We start from the raw sequence: 16851 nt of genomic DNA, 5'->3' as shown, positions 1-16851 counted from the left end.
TGATATCACTGGATAGAAATGATCGAAAAGTAATAAATTTATTATTTGTTTTGACTATTTCGTTTTATTCAAATACACTTAAACATACTTAAAACTGAGAAAATACTGCAATTTTAGGAGAAAAAAATTCTCGACGTGCGTGGCATGTCATTCCAGTGCAAGTGGTTAATCCGTCGGCAAACGTTTACGTCGCCCTGTGCGGATCGGCACTGTAAATATTGCTCGCGTGAAAACGAACGAAAATTCGGTTTGGATTAGGTTTCATTCGTTCGAGCCTTATCTTCCATCGACGCTCGTTGTGTATCGTTGATAAGAAAATCATCAACAGCGAAGGAGAGTTCTACGACGCTGACTATTTCCTTATTTTCTTTTTCTGCTGGCAATATTCGTCGATCGCAAAGTTTCGCAATCCCCAGAGTTCGTTCGTGATCGAGAGAATGCACAGACAGAATTATTAGTCGACAGTTGCTGTCAGATTTGCTAGAATCGAATTGCAGGTCCCGTGCAATTTTGTTCCCCTAACGGACGATGAGATCTCGCGGCGAGGGAGGAATTGGTGCGTGCCGAGATAGGATGAGCCAGGTTTCACAGTCGTCGATCGTGAGACCGGAAAGTTTGAAAGTCGATACGGAGTTGGTGAAGTTCCGCCATTCGATCGGGACACGGCGGCGAGAAGAATAGTCCTCTGTTTGAAGACAATTCGTACACAGTGTTCTCCTCGAACAGTTGCCCCGCTCGAGTGCATCTGTTTTCCTACAGAGTGTAACAAAGTTGCTACAGACGAAATACAGATCGATAAATTTTTACACTTGTGTCACTCAGTGTTTTCTTTCTTTTTAAATACGTCACAGAGGAATCGATTTCATAAATATTCGAATCATCTCAAACACGGTTTGTTTGCCGTGATTTGGTAGCGAGCGTGTAAACGTTGTTCGAAACGAAAGAATCCGAAATATTCAACGCTGCCCGAAACAACTCTCCCACAATTCCAGTAATCTCCATTGACACGCTTGATTCTCGTCGATTTATCTCGTTGGTAAATACTTGCTTCGAGAGTGCGCAAACACTTCGTAAATAGCGATGCCATTAGCGAGACAGTCTGTTTTACGCGAGCCTGTTTCTTACTTAATCTCTTGCGCTGGCACCTGGTTTCGCGGACCATAACGAGTGACCGAATCGTATACAATAATTTGTCGCTTTATTTTCCTTTTGATCTCGTCGGTATAATATCACTGAGAATAGAAATTATTAAGAGGTAATAAACTTATCCTAGATTACATTTAAATATACTTAAAACTAAGAAAATGTTGCAATTTTGGAACAAAAAATTCTCGACGTACGTGGCACGTCATTTCAGCGCAAAAGATTGACCACTTGCGCTGGCAACTGATTGCGGACCATAACGAGTGACCGAATCGTATACAATAATTCGTCGCTTTTTTCTTCTTTTGAACTCATCGGTATCACACACACTGAGAATAGAAATTATTAAGAAGTGATAAACTTATCATTTGTTTTGCCTGGATTACATTTAAATAAAACTGAGAAAATGTTGCAATTTGGGACGGAAAATTCTTGACGTGATACGTCGTTCCAGCACAAGACGTTAAACGATTGACGAGAATCGAGGATAAGCTAGTCAACTCATTCGACAAACACGGATTCTATCCTCTCTGAACGAATCTGCCGCGTCCAGAGGTTATCGCTCGTTATCTACGTGTCTTTCAACTTGAATCGATTGAAAAAATTGCGGATAAACTCCTCACCTCGCCTTTCTTTCACGACACTTTTCGCTTTAAAGCAAACATTTGCATTACAACATTTGCAAACATGCTTTCCATTTAGCTGGAATTTAATTATAATCCCTCGGACTTCGCGTGAATCGCGACAACGTAAAAAGAAAGAAGAGAAAAAAAAAAAGCTTCTAGTTGAAGAAATTGCAAAACGTTGTTTGAGTCACGTCGCATGAAAATCCACGCGACGAATTTACACGCGAGTATTACCACGCTGTTTTGCATATCTTTCTCTTGGCTTAAGTGGTCGTAGCCTAGCCTTTCGCGTTTCATCGAAAGATTATCGTCTTTTCTTTCTTTCGGATATACCCCACGACGTAATTTAATTTAAAAAAAAATTAGGCGTATAGAATTAGTGCTCGAACTTATATTCGTATATACTCGAAATTCGTATATACTTGAAATTTTCGAGACGCATCGAAAGTAGAATTTTCGGGGACGAAACGTGGAAAATTCCATTGTCAGAATTTTCTATTATCCGAAGGGTATTGTGAATTTAAAAAGTCAGAGGTTTTGCTTTGGAAAATTATTTCGAATCGAGTGATCCAGAGAAACTGGACTAAAAATGTTCGGAATACAGGCGAGGATTGACAGAATCATCGGGACACGATAAAATTACCTCGAGAACTGCTCTTCAAAGTCGGGTGAAACTTCCGTAGGGCAGTCTGTTCACGTCTGAGATACGAATCTCCGTGTTACGGGGAGAAAAAAAAGAAAAAAGTTTTTTTAGGCTCTCAGTTTTATTGCTCTCTGAAACACGCGAACCGTCACGAAAAGAACATACTCAAAGTGACACTCTGCGTTCTCTGTGAATTTTCAACTCGTGATTTTGTCGGGAAAACGAAAGCTCTTATCTTCGCCTTTACTCGAGAAAGTCAAGGACAGAGAGAAAGCACGATATACTTCATAGAGAGAGCATAACGTTTGAAAATTACTTACGCTGTAGAAGTCTAAATTCGCTAATGCTGTTGGTTAATAAACTTTTTCTTTTAGAAAAACCGGTATTTCCAAAGAAACGATGTTATAATAATATCGTTAGTTGACAAATTGTCTGTTGATTTATTCTTTTACAAAAGACGACACCCCGAAATGGACGAATGGAAAAATAATTATTTACGCTTCAGAATTCTAACTCTCTCGCTAATATTACTTGATAAATTGATCCGTTAATTCGTTCTTTTACAAAAGAAGACACCGCACAAAGAAACGAGCGAGAAAAAAAATTCACTTACACACATTTATAGAAGTCTAATTTCGTTGATGTTATTAGTTGATTTAAATTTATTCTTTTACAAAAGACGACACACCGCAGCAAGAAACGAACGAGAAACGTCGACAATAACGTTTTAATCCTGTCCTCGTGGACATCGCTCCAAGATCTCCACGCTTACGGAATTATTCCGCTAATTCAATGCCGCGGAAAAATAAAATTTTCTCTGTGAGAAGGCGGCGCTGCCGGTTTAAAGCTTCACGGTGCCATAAATTCGTGACCTGAATACAGGTGGCCGCGTTTTATGGGAGACGGCACCCTTTCCCTTCTCTTCAACTCTTTCATCCCTCTCCTCCTCTTCTTTTTTTCTCCCCACCCCCCGTGAAGGGTAAAAAAGCGTTTCAGGCACGCGGCGAAATCGTAACTTTCACCCGTCTCGTGATCCCGGACTTAAGGACTTACGTGACCCGCGATATTAATCACCGGCTTTCCAGGGCTAAGGTCGCGTATCGAGCACGACGACGGATGTTGGGGCTCGTTGGGGAAACGCCACCGCGACACGTTTCCACCGTGTATGTTACGCGTGTTCGAGCGTGTCCTCGTGCCGCGGATTTTCCTTGCGAGCATTGTTTCGTGTCGAGGGCCGCTCGAGCGGTCGAATCAAGGGGATGATGGCGGGTTAGGTACCGTCTCTGTTGGGGATTCGACACGAACGCGTTAGGGATGAGAGGACTTTTCCGCGTCTGTTCCGCTTGGAGTGGAGATTACCGCGTTGGTGTTTCAGACGTTTCGTTTCTTGCGGTCGTAAGAGGGCTTTGTTTGTTTGTTGATTTACGAAGGCAGCAGCGGAAAGTAGCCGGTCGTCTCTCTTCTCGAGAATATTGAAATTTTATTTTACGTCACTGAAGAACATTTATTTTAAAATAAATTACTGAAAATTGCTCGAATTTTGTTTGAAGAATGGGGAAAAGATTGACGTATTTACAGAAAGATATAAGCTTGTTTATCCTTCCTCTATAAAGGTCCGTCCACATTTGTTGTACTGTTACATTTTTAGATATTTAGTGGTAACAGGTGTCATAAATTTGTTTATCGAACTTCAGTTGTACATAAAAATACATAATTATGTTATTCGTAAAAAAAAAAATATTTGCTTGGAGCTTTGGAGTAGAAACACTGTCTATATTTTCTATCATGGTACATTTTACTGCGGATAACAAATCTAGACGCACTTTAACCTGTTTTATATTATTAAGATACCGTGTTGCCAGCCTCGTGTAAAAATTATGCAATGAAACTTGTAACGAGATAGCAGGCGTGTCACACTTTGTGTTTTATTACACCGATAGCCGATAAAAGAAGAATCTCGTCGCTACTAATTCAACTTTTTTTTGTGTACACAGTATCGCGTACAATCCTCTACAAGCAATCTGTTTTCTCTGAAACCGCCTGCAATTTGTAAGAACCGACTACTTTTCTCATGCGATAAAAATTGTTCGTAATATATGTATATATATATATATATATATTTACACGTTTACATTCGTACGATGAAATCGTTAAGGAGATTTTCAAGTCTTTGACACCAATTGACGAAAGTTACATACTTGAAATACATACTGGTTTCTCTCTGCCAAGAAAGTCAAAGTTAAGTGATTAGACGTTTAAATATTTCATATTATCATGATAATGTATTTTCGATTTATTACATGATAACATATTATAATAATTAAGTTTCAATTCGATTTTAACATGAAATGATGCTACGGGACGCAAACTGTCGTTAAAAATCTTAATTTACAGACGTGTCTTCCAAACGAATTCGTTTCCTTCTTCTTTTATTCTAAAAAAGTATTTATGGTTTGAAATTACGTTCATTTGCGTTCGAGGCGCAGAGAATCCTGCACATCAAGATACCAGTGGCAAACGCTGAGAATTAGACGATCCAGCTTTCTCACGATCAACAAGAGAACAGTTGTTCGTCCGTTTAATCCGTTTGGTTTCCATGGACGCGTTCCAAGCGAGCCATCAGACATTAACTCTCTCCCTCTCTCTCTCTCTCTCGAGACGAACCGAATTGTGAAAAATCGAAAATGGAATTAAAATATTACACGTGACAACGTGTATGTCGAGCAGATGGTATTCTTTTGGTGGAAAATGGCGAAAGTATGTCCGCCCGAGGAACCGCAGCGTCCGCTTAATTGAAAAATTGAGTCGCGAACAGGCGAAAAAATGCGGTTATGTGATCCACTGACCCAAATCGCGCGACACACCGCCGATATATCCAGGTGAATAGAACACACATCCAGATTTGCAGTAGGCAGAAGTCCAATCGATAACCTGCCCGATTTTATAGGCTCGTGTATCGCTATAAACTCGAGCCACCTAACCCTTCTCTCCCTCTCTCCCTCCCTCCCTCCTTCTCCCTCCTTTTCTCTCTTTCTCTCTCTGTCTATCCTTCTTTCCTCTATGTCTGTTGGTCTCCTCTCTTCCCTTTGTGCGGCGTTTTGCGGAACGAGCGCTGTAATAAAATCCGTTTCTTACGTAAACGCTCGCGTCATTTCCATGAGCACGGGACCGCGAAGCGAAGCGTTGTTCTGTAGTTAATTCGACAGTGGAAGAGATATCGGGTAAGATATTTCGCAGGCGTGACTTTCTCCATATTCAACGCTCCTCTCGAGAGGGATTTTTATTCTTGGCAATCCTGGTCAAACGTTGCGACGAACCGTTGGGTATTATAATGTCGAGGCTACGGGAGACAACGATAAGAGAAAATTCGCAGCCGAGATGTGACAAAAGTAATCGAGCAACTCCAGTGGAATGGAAATTGTGAAATTACATTTGAATTTTATCCGAGATGGAATTTCTTCGAATGAGAAGCGTTAGATTCGGCGGAATAAGAAGGTGAAGTGGAATAGGCCAGTCACTGGTCAGACCAAAGGCAAGTCAAGCCGATGCTTGGCTCTTCAGCTTGTTTCTCCACCGATCACTTTCATTGTTTCTGCTTATTCTCACACAATTACTCTTAACTAGAGTTACTCGTTAACTAGAGTTACGAATTAACAATTTTATGCAACACGTAGTAAAAGTTCTCAATTTTATTAGTTTCCTTCTTCTCTCGATTTCTTCCCCGTGTTTTGTCATTCTCTCTTCCCTCGCGTAATATATTCACGATATGAAAGGTATTGCAACTCCCGTTGTCCAGGGAAACTTTTCCAATAAGATATACGTTGGGAAAGTTATTCGAGCGACAGAAAAAGCAATCGCGAAGTTTAATTGGAAACCTTTCGTCTAATTTGCCATGTGCCAGTTACTTTTCTGTCTGTTATTCGTACACCGCTCCACACATTTTACAAAATATTAAAAATATCCATTACTTCTTCCATAAAGGTTCGCAATATGACAGGGGAAAAAAAAAAGAAAGAAAGAAAGAAAGAAATAACCCGCGATATTTATAAACGGATACACTTTAACTTTATGCAGTGATATTTCGTTCGTTTCTTCCTTTCTTTTCTGTCTCTCTTTCTCTCTCTTTCTCTGTCTAAAGGAAAATATTTTCCTTTCAAAAGTCATATAATTACAGTGCTTAATTGTTTTCCAATGCGCGGCTCTGTCTTTGTTTCATTCTGAAGGAAATAAATTATCTCTCCGAGCTATAATTTATCATCGCGACGTGAAAGGAAAAAAAAAAAATAGAGAGAAAAGGAGAACATTATTTCCCTGCATTGCGTATATCTTAATTCACCGGTATATAATTCCGCGCTTGAAATCGAAAATATGTAATCATCATTTTCCAGAATTACTATAAACTGTGACTTTCGCGTTATTATCGATCCCACGAGGCCTGGTTATTGTTGGAGAAATAAAAAAAGCTTACGTGCATTTTCGAACAAATTAATACACGTATGTCTATACGAGTTAATTCGCAGCGCGAGGGGAATAATAAAGTTAAATAAAATATCGAAAAATCCAGATACCCGACGATTATAAAACACGGTGCACTTGTTAATCGGTTGGTAAAACAGGAAGCTTCGGCTGCTGCCATCTGCAAACGAATTGGGTGGTCGTTCTCGTTCCAGCTATTGTTTCTTTCGTCGATACGATTTTATTAACCGAGTATTCAGCAAACGGAAGAAGAAGAAGAAAAAAAAAAAGAAAAGAAAACGACAAAGCAACAGCAGAATTTCCCAACTTGGAAACTCGTTTGTCTAGTTTTGTTTGTGCAATCGTTTCTCGGAAATTTATTATCGTCACTAAAGCAGAAAATGTTTTGCCGGTGCTCGCGAGTCGCAGCCCATTGATGCAATTATTCGCTCGATTACGTACGTGGCGGCAACTGCAGAAATGCGCTGTAGTCATAGAGGATAAAGCAGAACATCCGTGCTATCCGGACAAACGAGTTTCTATTCTGGCTTGCTACGCAATTTTTCGACCGAAGGATTGCGTCAGCGTTTCAAGAAAAGCAAATTCTCTTTGCAATTCCATTTTAAGAGAATCTTATTTGTTTTTTTTTTTTTTCAAAAACACGCCTTTAGACTTTAATTATTCCAAAGGGAGAAGGATAGAAAGGAAGAAAATCAACGAAATAGCATTTCATACATTTTTTTCGAATCTTTATTCGAAAGTCTTATAAAAAGTTCGAAACGAACGGTTTTTCATTTGATTTCTTACGGTCACAAAATATGAACTAAAGATAAATTAAACAAAAATTACAGAAATTCATCATCAAGCTGAAAAGCAACGATTGTTCGAAATGTAAAAAAAAAAAAAAAAAAAAAAAAAAAAAAACATTTCATGATTTCATCGAGTCGACGATGACCTCTGCGTTCCTTCAGCAGCTAGTAATTAACGCGGAACAAACGGATAGTAAGAAAATATTCGCTCGTGACTGCTGGAAGAGAGAGAGAGAAAAAAAAGAAGAAGAAGAAAACAAGAACTGAATTCGTTTGCGTATGCGTCCATTGTTCTCCTTGAGAAAGTCAATTAGTCAACTGGATGACTCGTGGCGACGTTCGACGAAACGGAACGATATACATATTCCGCGTGAAACGCAAGATGCGTTTCTCGAACGACGTTTGCGGGATCATTTAATCCTTATTAACCGGCGGTAGAATAAGCTGGTATTTAAGCAAATTGAGCTCTCCGGCTGCGTGTGTGTTGCGGAGAATTCCCGCGCGAATTGCTCGTTCCAATTGAGGATAAACAATGCAGGATCGCGATATTTCCGGCAATTGTTGAAACGTCGATCGCGCGATATTCAAAACCCGTTACGACTAATTGAGAAGACGACTATTGCAAAACGTTGTTTGATCGTGGATTGTTTCTACGCTTCTTCTTCTACGAATCTCTTGCTTTCTTCTTTTTCTGGTCGTGCTTTAGGTTTTGCTGAGAGATTCTCATTGTCGAAGAAGAAGACACAAAAAGTATTGCACGCTGCAAATTTGCTTCTCTCGCGCGTATATTATTTCGCGACTATTTTTTTTTCAGTTCTTTTTTTAAGAAATTCCTTCCTCGTGTTACTCGTTGGAGAACTATCACAACAACGATAGTTAAATTTGCAATGCAAATGAACTTGAAAACAAACTTACAGCCGAATAGTAACGCCCAGCAGATCAACTTCTCAGTGTGATCTCAGTCGTAATTGGAATTGTACAATGTAAATATCCGCAGTATAGTTGGAACTATTCTTTATTTGCATCAACGAGAGCTGTTCAAACAATCGCGTTCTCTTTTCTCTTTCTTTCTTCCAAATGGTAAAGAACAACATTCGACAAACACCGATACTAGAACTCATTACACGATACGAACTGTTATCGAAACTGTGACAATCGAGACGATAAATGGCTCGGTGTTTTGCTGTCGAGCAAAAAAATCCGAGTAAAATCGAGGAGGAGAAGGGCAGGTAAAATTTCCAACGAAATTTTTTCCTCCTGCCGATCGCGAAGCTGTCGATGGCAGAGTAACGTTTAATCGAGCGTAATCAATTTTTCCAGCAGAGATTTGCAGTCCGATAACCGATGGGGGCTCGTGAAAAAGATATTGATTCGAGAAAAAGATTTCTTCACTCGCGTCTGACGTTCGCGATTTTACAAGATGATCGATTTTGCAAATGAATGCTTCGTTCTCGGCGATAAGATTCGCGAGAGACTCGATAGAGACTGTACCGTTGACTGAGATAGTGGAACAAAAAAAAAAAAAAAAAAAAAAAATTACGCCGATGCAAATGTTTGCAAAGTCAAGCAAAAGTAGTTCTCTAGCCAGGAGCCATTCGAGTGCACCTGTACTCGTCGCTACTTCGAAATCGATTTCCAACAATGCCACCACCGACGAAGAAATTTCGCGCGGAATCCCACGCGCGGTTAGAATACGAAATACGCAGAGAACATTCTCAACGTATTTCAGGAGAAAGAGGAAAGAAAAAAGAAGTGGAAAGATATCAAGCTTATGAAGCTTGTGACGGACGACGCCAGCTTCGTTCTAATAAAAATCCACGCGCATTCACGGACACATTCATACGCGTGTCTCTCCGCGTGAATGGCGGCGCATCGATCACGAACGAAGACATATTCGTCGGTTTGATCAGTTACAATGTAAATTGCCACGAATCGTCCTCGTCCGATGGTTTCTGCTCGCTTGGTCCATTCGTCGCCGTTGTAATCGGAAATATGTCAGTGACAGCGCGCGATGTGCGATCAATTTGTTATTTAGCGAACGTCGTTAACTCCACGCACCGGCCATATCAATTCCGTTTCGGCCGCGTCATGAAAATTAATCATTGCCACGTATGCACCGTGGCATTTTCGTTCCTCGCGTGCCTGCGAACCACTTTCTAAGATTGTTTCCAAGAATCTTTCAACATCTTGCTTCAACTCTGTGTCGTAAAATGCGGCGTTGGACGAGTAACCAAAAATTGAACGATCTTTCTATTTCCATAGACGCGTGTACGACTTGGTCGTTTGAGATAAATTTCAGAGGAGGTAAAATTTAATTTCGGAGGAGAGTTAATTTAAGAAGTTTGAGAGAAATTAAAAGAAATCCGCATTGTATGTACAGTGTTTCTTTCCTTGTTCTTTCTGTAGTCGTTAGACACTTGTTATTTTCGTCTCTTTTTTCTTTTTGGTAAATTCTCGCAAAGTGGTTCAAGCTCGCAATAATCTCATTGCCACTCTGGCCTTTGACAATTCCTAGTTTCTCAACGTTTGTCACGCCCTAGATAAAGTATTTCTCAAAGTTGTTACTTCGTCATCGAACTTTCTTTCTTCAACCTTCGTTTTTCTTTTTTTTTTTTTTTTTTCAAACAAACAATGGATTACGTTGTAGAGTAGCGAGACATTGAATTTTTTTTCACTTCTCCGTCAAGATTCAAGATTGACATCAAGATTCAAACGATCGAATCCCAATTTGTCGAGGAACTGGATTTCTCTAGCTAATGTGAAAGAGATTATCTCGTCTCGACTAAATGCAGCAATATTTCTATTTAATTACTTGCAAATGACGAACGAAACAGGAAGCAACATAGGGAAGCGGTATTTTCGAAAGGCAGAGGAATAACAAGGAGAATAATAAACGAACAATATTTCTTCCGACGTAACGCTGTTTTTAAAATAAAATCCACAGTAAATGAAAGAGATCTTCCACGCCCGGTGGAAGTTTACAGCCACGTGAAATCCAACTCGCTCATGCAATTTTTCCCAACGAAAGGATTTTCAAATATACCCGGAGCCCGAGCGATAAATAACAAAACGCAAATTACTCGAGCACAAGCTCGCCTCTGAAGATCAAGAAGATTTAGTATCTCTTCAGTGTTTTTCCACGTTTCTAGTTCTCTAGGTGGAAATTACGCGAAATTGTTAACTTGAATTACGGTGCACAACTGCGATACATTTTTCCTTTGAATATCGTTAAACGGACTGACTCATTGATCTCATTCATTTACGTTCCAATCGAATTGCAATCAGCTATTTGTTAGGAGCAATTATTGAAGAACTTTTTAAAGGATTTTTATGCAAGTTGAAATTATATATTATTATAATTTCTGTGAAATTACATATATTTATATATTATTATAATTTCTGTGAAATTACATATATTTATATATTATTATAATTTCTGTGAAATTATATACATTTATATATTATTATAATTTCTGTGAAATTACATATATTTATATATTATTATAATTTCTGTGAAATTATATACATTTATATATTATTATAATTTCTGTGAAATTACATATATTTATATATTATTATAATTTCTGTGAAATTATATACATTTATATATTATTATAATTTCTGTGAAATTATATACATTTATATATTATTATAATTTCTGTGAAATTACATACATTTATATATTATTATAATTTCTGTGAAATTACATATATTTATATATTATTATAATTTCTGTGAAATTACATACATTTATATATTATTATAATTTCTGTGAAATTATATACATTTATATATTATTATAATTTCTGTGAAATTACATACATTTATATATTATATAATTTCTATTTATATATATTATTATAATTTTTACGAAATACAGCTAAAGAGACGAAACTTAATTTCTTCGATTCTCAATGTCACAATTAAAATATAAATTACGCTCAGGGAAGATAGCGAGATAGAAACGTTGTCCACGTATTGAGCGTCAATTCGCTCGAAAAATCCCGATTACGTCTCGTTTGTTGTTCAATAATTATCTTCGAAATAACTCACGTTCGCGATATTAACGGAATCAATTAGCTTTGTGCGTGCGGACACGGCGATGGAGAAATATTTTCAGAGATTTTCGTCGCTTCACTTCGGCGAAGAATCTCTAAGAGACTGCTTGAAAATTAAAAGAAGAAAAAACACGACCCGCTGTGAGGAAAATTTCAAAGAGTAGTTGGAAAGTTTCTTTTCTCGCGAGTGAAGAGCTTAGGCTGGGCGGTCCAATAAATTAGCGGAGTTATCTCGCAAAAATGCGAGCGCACGGGCTATTAATTATATCGGTTCGATAGGATATTTTCGCGTGGATTGAAGCATCGACTCCTTCGATTCGGCTCGCGAAAAATATTTCGACTTTGTGCTTCTCATAGAAATTTTCCGGTTGTAAATGTTCAAACACCTTTCCGAGAACATATTTCAATATTTTAGGGTGGTTAGAAATTTAGGGAAATTGACGACGTCTGTCGAGAAACTCGATGCTTTGATTAATTTTGACCGAAACGTCTGACACAACAGAATTCCCTGTGTGACCTGCATCTGGCCGTAGCTGTCCCAAAAATTTCGTATTCCGACACAGCGGCGCGTCTCGGAGGATCGTAAACAACCGAATGGCAAGGATATTTCGCGATCTATCCGTTTTTACAGTCTCGTCACGTGCTCGATTCTGTTCTTTCACTCCCGAAACCTTCAGTTCCTCGCGCACGTCTCCGAAATAAAAAAAAATGAAACACGCACGTTATCCTCTTCCAGCTGACGCCCTCAACGTGTCAATCGGTCGTTTCGTTCCCCGTTGTAGCTCGCGAAATTTCCGCGTATAAACAAACGCGGAGAAAGACGTCGAACGTTAAGTTCAGCAGCACGAGGAGTGTGCGAGTGAGGTGGCGGGTTCCTCTTACCAGCGGAACGTGTCAAGAAGCCCGCCGGTGAAAACTCGCCCTCGCCGTCGTCGTCGTCATCGTCGTCGTCATCGTCGTCGTCGTCGTCGTCGTTTCCCCGCCGTCGTGTTCCTCCCACCCCCAACCCGCCCCTCCCGCGCCCCCACGAGTTTTCTCAGGCACGGGCCAGCAGGCGCAATTCGAACCGCCGTTCCTGCCGCTCTGGCAGCCTCTGCCGGAGAAACTGTTCGCCCGTGCAGTTAGTCAGTCAGCACAGGCCACACCACACAGAGAGTCAGTGGCAGAGAGCAGTCCACACTCCCGGATGATCAGCTGGTGGTGGTGGCGGCGGCCGATCGTCGACGAGCACCAGGCAGCGGCACACGTGCCGCGTCTCCATTCGAACCGCGCTGCCTGACGCGAGCTGACAACACACACCAGCCTCGCATCGCGACGTTGTTACATTTGCCTCGCGAGAAACACGACGAAACGTGCGCGTCCCCGTGCGCGACTCTCTTCGCGTTTCTTCTTCTTCGACGAACAACATACGTCCAACATACGTAGGACAATTATTGCCATCGCGTCTCTACCTACGCACATACGTCTCGACGTCGACCGTCGTTAGTGTCGTCGTAGGGACGATCGTTAATCGGGAGATATCGTCGATCGACAATATATACGAACGACAAAGTACAAAGTCGTTTTTTTTTCTCCTGTTTCTCGTCAATCAGTGACCCGTCTCTCCTCGTCTATTTGGGATTTTTCTTATCGTCGATCAAAGTCGATCGGACTTTTCCCGATCCACGTGCAATCGAGATTAACAGATTTCTCGCGGCAACGTTTCCTTTTGTTTTTTCTTTTTTTTTTTTTTTTCTTTTTTATCGTGACACATCTTTCGTACGACATCGTTCAGTTTCGGAGCCGAGTGAACGACACGACTCGACTCGCCGCGGGAGGCTCGAGTCTCGCGAGCGCGTGTGAAGACGACGAACAAGTTCGACGACGATGGAACTGTGCTGATTGTGAGAGGAGAACGATCGCACGTATCCCCGTGGTTTTCCACCAGTGTCGGAGCGTATTTGGATGGCAGTCGAGTGGTGAGAGAGCAGCGTCGTGGTGTTATAGTGACGCGACCTTTCGTGTCGTCGGCGATCAACAGAGTAAGTCGAAGATTTCTCGTCCCCCCCCCCCCTGTACACAGTCGTACACACTCGATCTCGCTCGTAGGTTTCTCGTTTCTCGTTTCTCGTTTCTCGTTTCTCGTGCGCGGTGACGATACGTACATACGTATATGCTCGCGGAAGTACTCGAATTAGTTACTCGCGTTTGCAATTTAAATCAAAGTGTGTGTGCGTGTGTGCGTGTGTGCGCGCGCGTGTATGAGCGTATCTCTGGAACAACATAACATTTATACTAATCAGGTTCAATCGATAGAGGATACACACGTAAACGAGTGTAACGTTACTTTTCTTTCTCGTACACGTATCAGTGTTTCTCGATAAATTTCTCGGCTGGAGTACGATATGGCTCACGTGTGAGTAAATTTATGTGTGTGTGTGTGTGTGTGTGTACATTTAACGAAGAGTAGGTTTTCGTTCTTGCAAGCAGAACGGTTTTGCCATTGTTTCCCCCGATTGTGTCGCGGTCATTCAGTTTGTCGTAGAACACGTGTTGCCATTGTGTTTCGTCGGTAAGGTTTCGTCGCGACGTGTAACTTAGAGCGTTAACACTCGAGAGATGGGTCACACTTGCAGTATAAATAGCAGTTTTTACTTGCCCGTACGTATTTAGACTAACACATGTTTTCTTGTTTGTGTGTGTGTGTGTCTGTGTGTATCCTCCTCCAAGTATTACAACGAGTGCTTCTTCTCTCATGATATATTTTATGTCCATTCTACGCGCATTTTCAATCTGCTGAATCTAACTGCAAGTAATTCTTCTGTACATCGCGTGTATTACGTTTGCATTACGTTTACATTTCATTTTCCCGTGGAAGAAAAATTGCCTGCCTTTCAAAACGTTGAACCGTCGAGCCTGGCTCCGTATCATTTGTAGTCTGTCAAATGAATTATCGCCGATGGGAATTTATCACGAGCTTGTCAATAGTAGATCTCGATACAATCAGTAATTTGACGACAGTTTCTGCAAAATTGTTGTCGCGTGTCGTTTAAATATCAATCCTGTTGTTGTTATTATTATTATTATTATTATTATTATTATTATTATTATTATTATTATTATTATTATTATTACTCCTTTGACAAGTTAATCGAGCGTATACTGCTCAATAGATAACTTTTGAAAAAAAAATTGCGAAACAAGGTTATCTTCTAATTATTTCGGAGGAACGAAAAACCAAAAAAAACTAAAGTTTCCTTTTACTCGAAATTATAACGAATTCTGTGAATAGTTACGACACAATTTAGAACCCTAATCCGTAATATCGTCGGTCCACGACATTACGAGTTGAAGCGCTCGCTTATTCCGCGTCATTTGATGCCCGCTAAAAGCGAGTTAATAGCGGCGTATCGTGGAACGTTGCACGGCGCTATAAAACTTTCATGTACGGATGAAGTTCGAAGCGTTAAATGACCTTTAGGCGAGTTCGCCTTTATTTCGTCCTCTCGTCGATAATGTACGCGGGAGTTCCATAGCCCCTGGCCTCAGTTCATCCATCCATCGATGACCCATTGATTAAACCGTAGAAGACCCATACGCTCGATGAGAAAAATCTACCACGTTCTACTTTTTCGAACTTTCATCACGCGGAACGAACGTTCCCAAGCGTTTTTTCTTTCGCATTGTCGATGACGTTCACGATGAGAAATTCTCCTCTTTGTTACGTTTGTTACTGTTTAATTTAATTCATTCCTGTCATTTTTCTTTCTCTTTTTTTTTTTTATTTGATCCGTGATACTAGAATTCCAAAATTCGATTGAAATTTCCTCTTGGACATAACCGTTTGTTAATTTTCTGATCGTAGCTATTTATCTGTTTTCTTAATTGTTGCTTTTATTAATTGGCGTAAAGTCAAAATTTTTAGTTTGATTTTTCACATCCTCGGTCATTATTTGCGAAGAACTATATTCCATAATATTCTATAAAATCACTATAATTCCAATTGGGATTTATCGAGATGAACAAACCTGTGATAGATATATAAATCGCGTTTCTGCGTATAAATAAAAATCGATATCATTTTTGGCAAAATGATACACATCTGCAGTAATAATAAAAGAATGAATTCTTAAGTCCATTGCTCTGACGAATTTGGCAGCGTTAAATAATATAGATCGAGTGTCGGTACCACGATTAAATGTCCACACCAACGAATGATTCATTAACTGGCTTAAATCACGAATTCTGGTTCTTCATCATTGATGATCCACGGATCAAATTGCTCGTGATTTGACCTCAGAATTCCATTATCGATTAGAACCTCGTATCCGCATTTTCATCATTTATCATCCGTCGCTCTTCGAGCAAGCTGATTCACCTGATTCTGAAACGCTGTTTTTTTAATACTTTTAACGATCCGCTGAATAACTGAGAATTTTTTATTTTGTTATCATCACCTTCGAATTTTCAATCCTGATTCAATTTCGATCGAGTGTTTAAAAATTGTGGGCTAGAAATTTCATGGCTTAGAAATGGACAACTTTAGACGTCACTGTGTTTCATAATTCAGTGATAGTCGCGTGATATAGATATTTTCTGGAAAACTCGAATTCTGGCATTTTTATTATCAAACGAATCATGTAGCCTTCTTTCGTGATAAACGCTCCATCTTTGGATAAACAAATAATAAAAGAGTACAAATTTGTAAACGTCTCGAAACTTACAAAGAAAGGAGAAAAGAAGAAACTTATTATCTTGTTATCTTTTTTTCTCAAAAAGAAATTAGTCACGCTGAAAATTTATAAATTTTCTTATAACTTTGTAGTCTCCTCTCTACATTATTAACGAAGCACCATAAAATTAGCACTATATTATTAACGAAGCACCATAAAATTAGCATCACATTGTGAGTTTTCGTTTTCACCCTGGAATAGTTCAATCTGCCAATTCCAATGTTGTATAATTGAACTACTGGCCAATTATCGCTAGATGAATATGAACTACGTACAGACATCTAAATACCATAAAATTATTATTATACATACGTGAAAAAACCCGCACTGTCGATTACCGACACCTAGAATAGCTCAATATACCAATTCCTGTTACATAATTTAACTACTGTCCAATTATCGCTA

The 16851-nt window shown here is 39.6% G+C and overlaps 1 protein-coding gene and 1 long non-coding RNA gene across 3 annotated transcripts in view; one reads left to right on the top strand and one right to left on the bottom strand.

Annotated features, from left to right (window-relative positions):
* LOC122527650 overlaps positions 1-13769 on the bottom strand; it is a 33571-nt gene extending 19802 nt beyond the window's left edge. The window contains exons 1-2 of the long non-coding RNA XR_006306384.1: positions 12617-13769; positions 10352-10353 (exon numbers count right to left, since the gene is read on the bottom strand). This is a non-coding gene — a long non-coding RNA (uncharacterized LOC122527650). The remainder of the gene's footprint in view (positions 1-10351; positions 10354-12616) is intronic.
* Positions 1-16851, top strand: part of LOC122527646 (potassium/sodium hyperpolarization-activated cyclic nucleotide-gated channel 2) — a 162398-nt gene that overhangs the window by 18073 nt on the left and 127474 nt on the right. The window lies entirely within an intron of this gene.

The sequence above is a fragment of the Frieseomelitta varia genome, unplaced genomic scaffold, assembly GCF_011392965.1.
Source record: "Frieseomelitta varia isolate USP_RPSP 00005682 unplaced genomic scaffold, Fvar_1.2 scaffold_229, whole genome shotgun sequence".
Classification (NCBI taxonomy): domain Eukaryota; kingdom Metazoa; phylum Arthropoda; class Insecta; order Hymenoptera; family Apidae; genus Frieseomelitta; species Frieseomelitta varia.
This window is presented reverse-complemented; position numbering and strand designations above follow the sequence as displayed.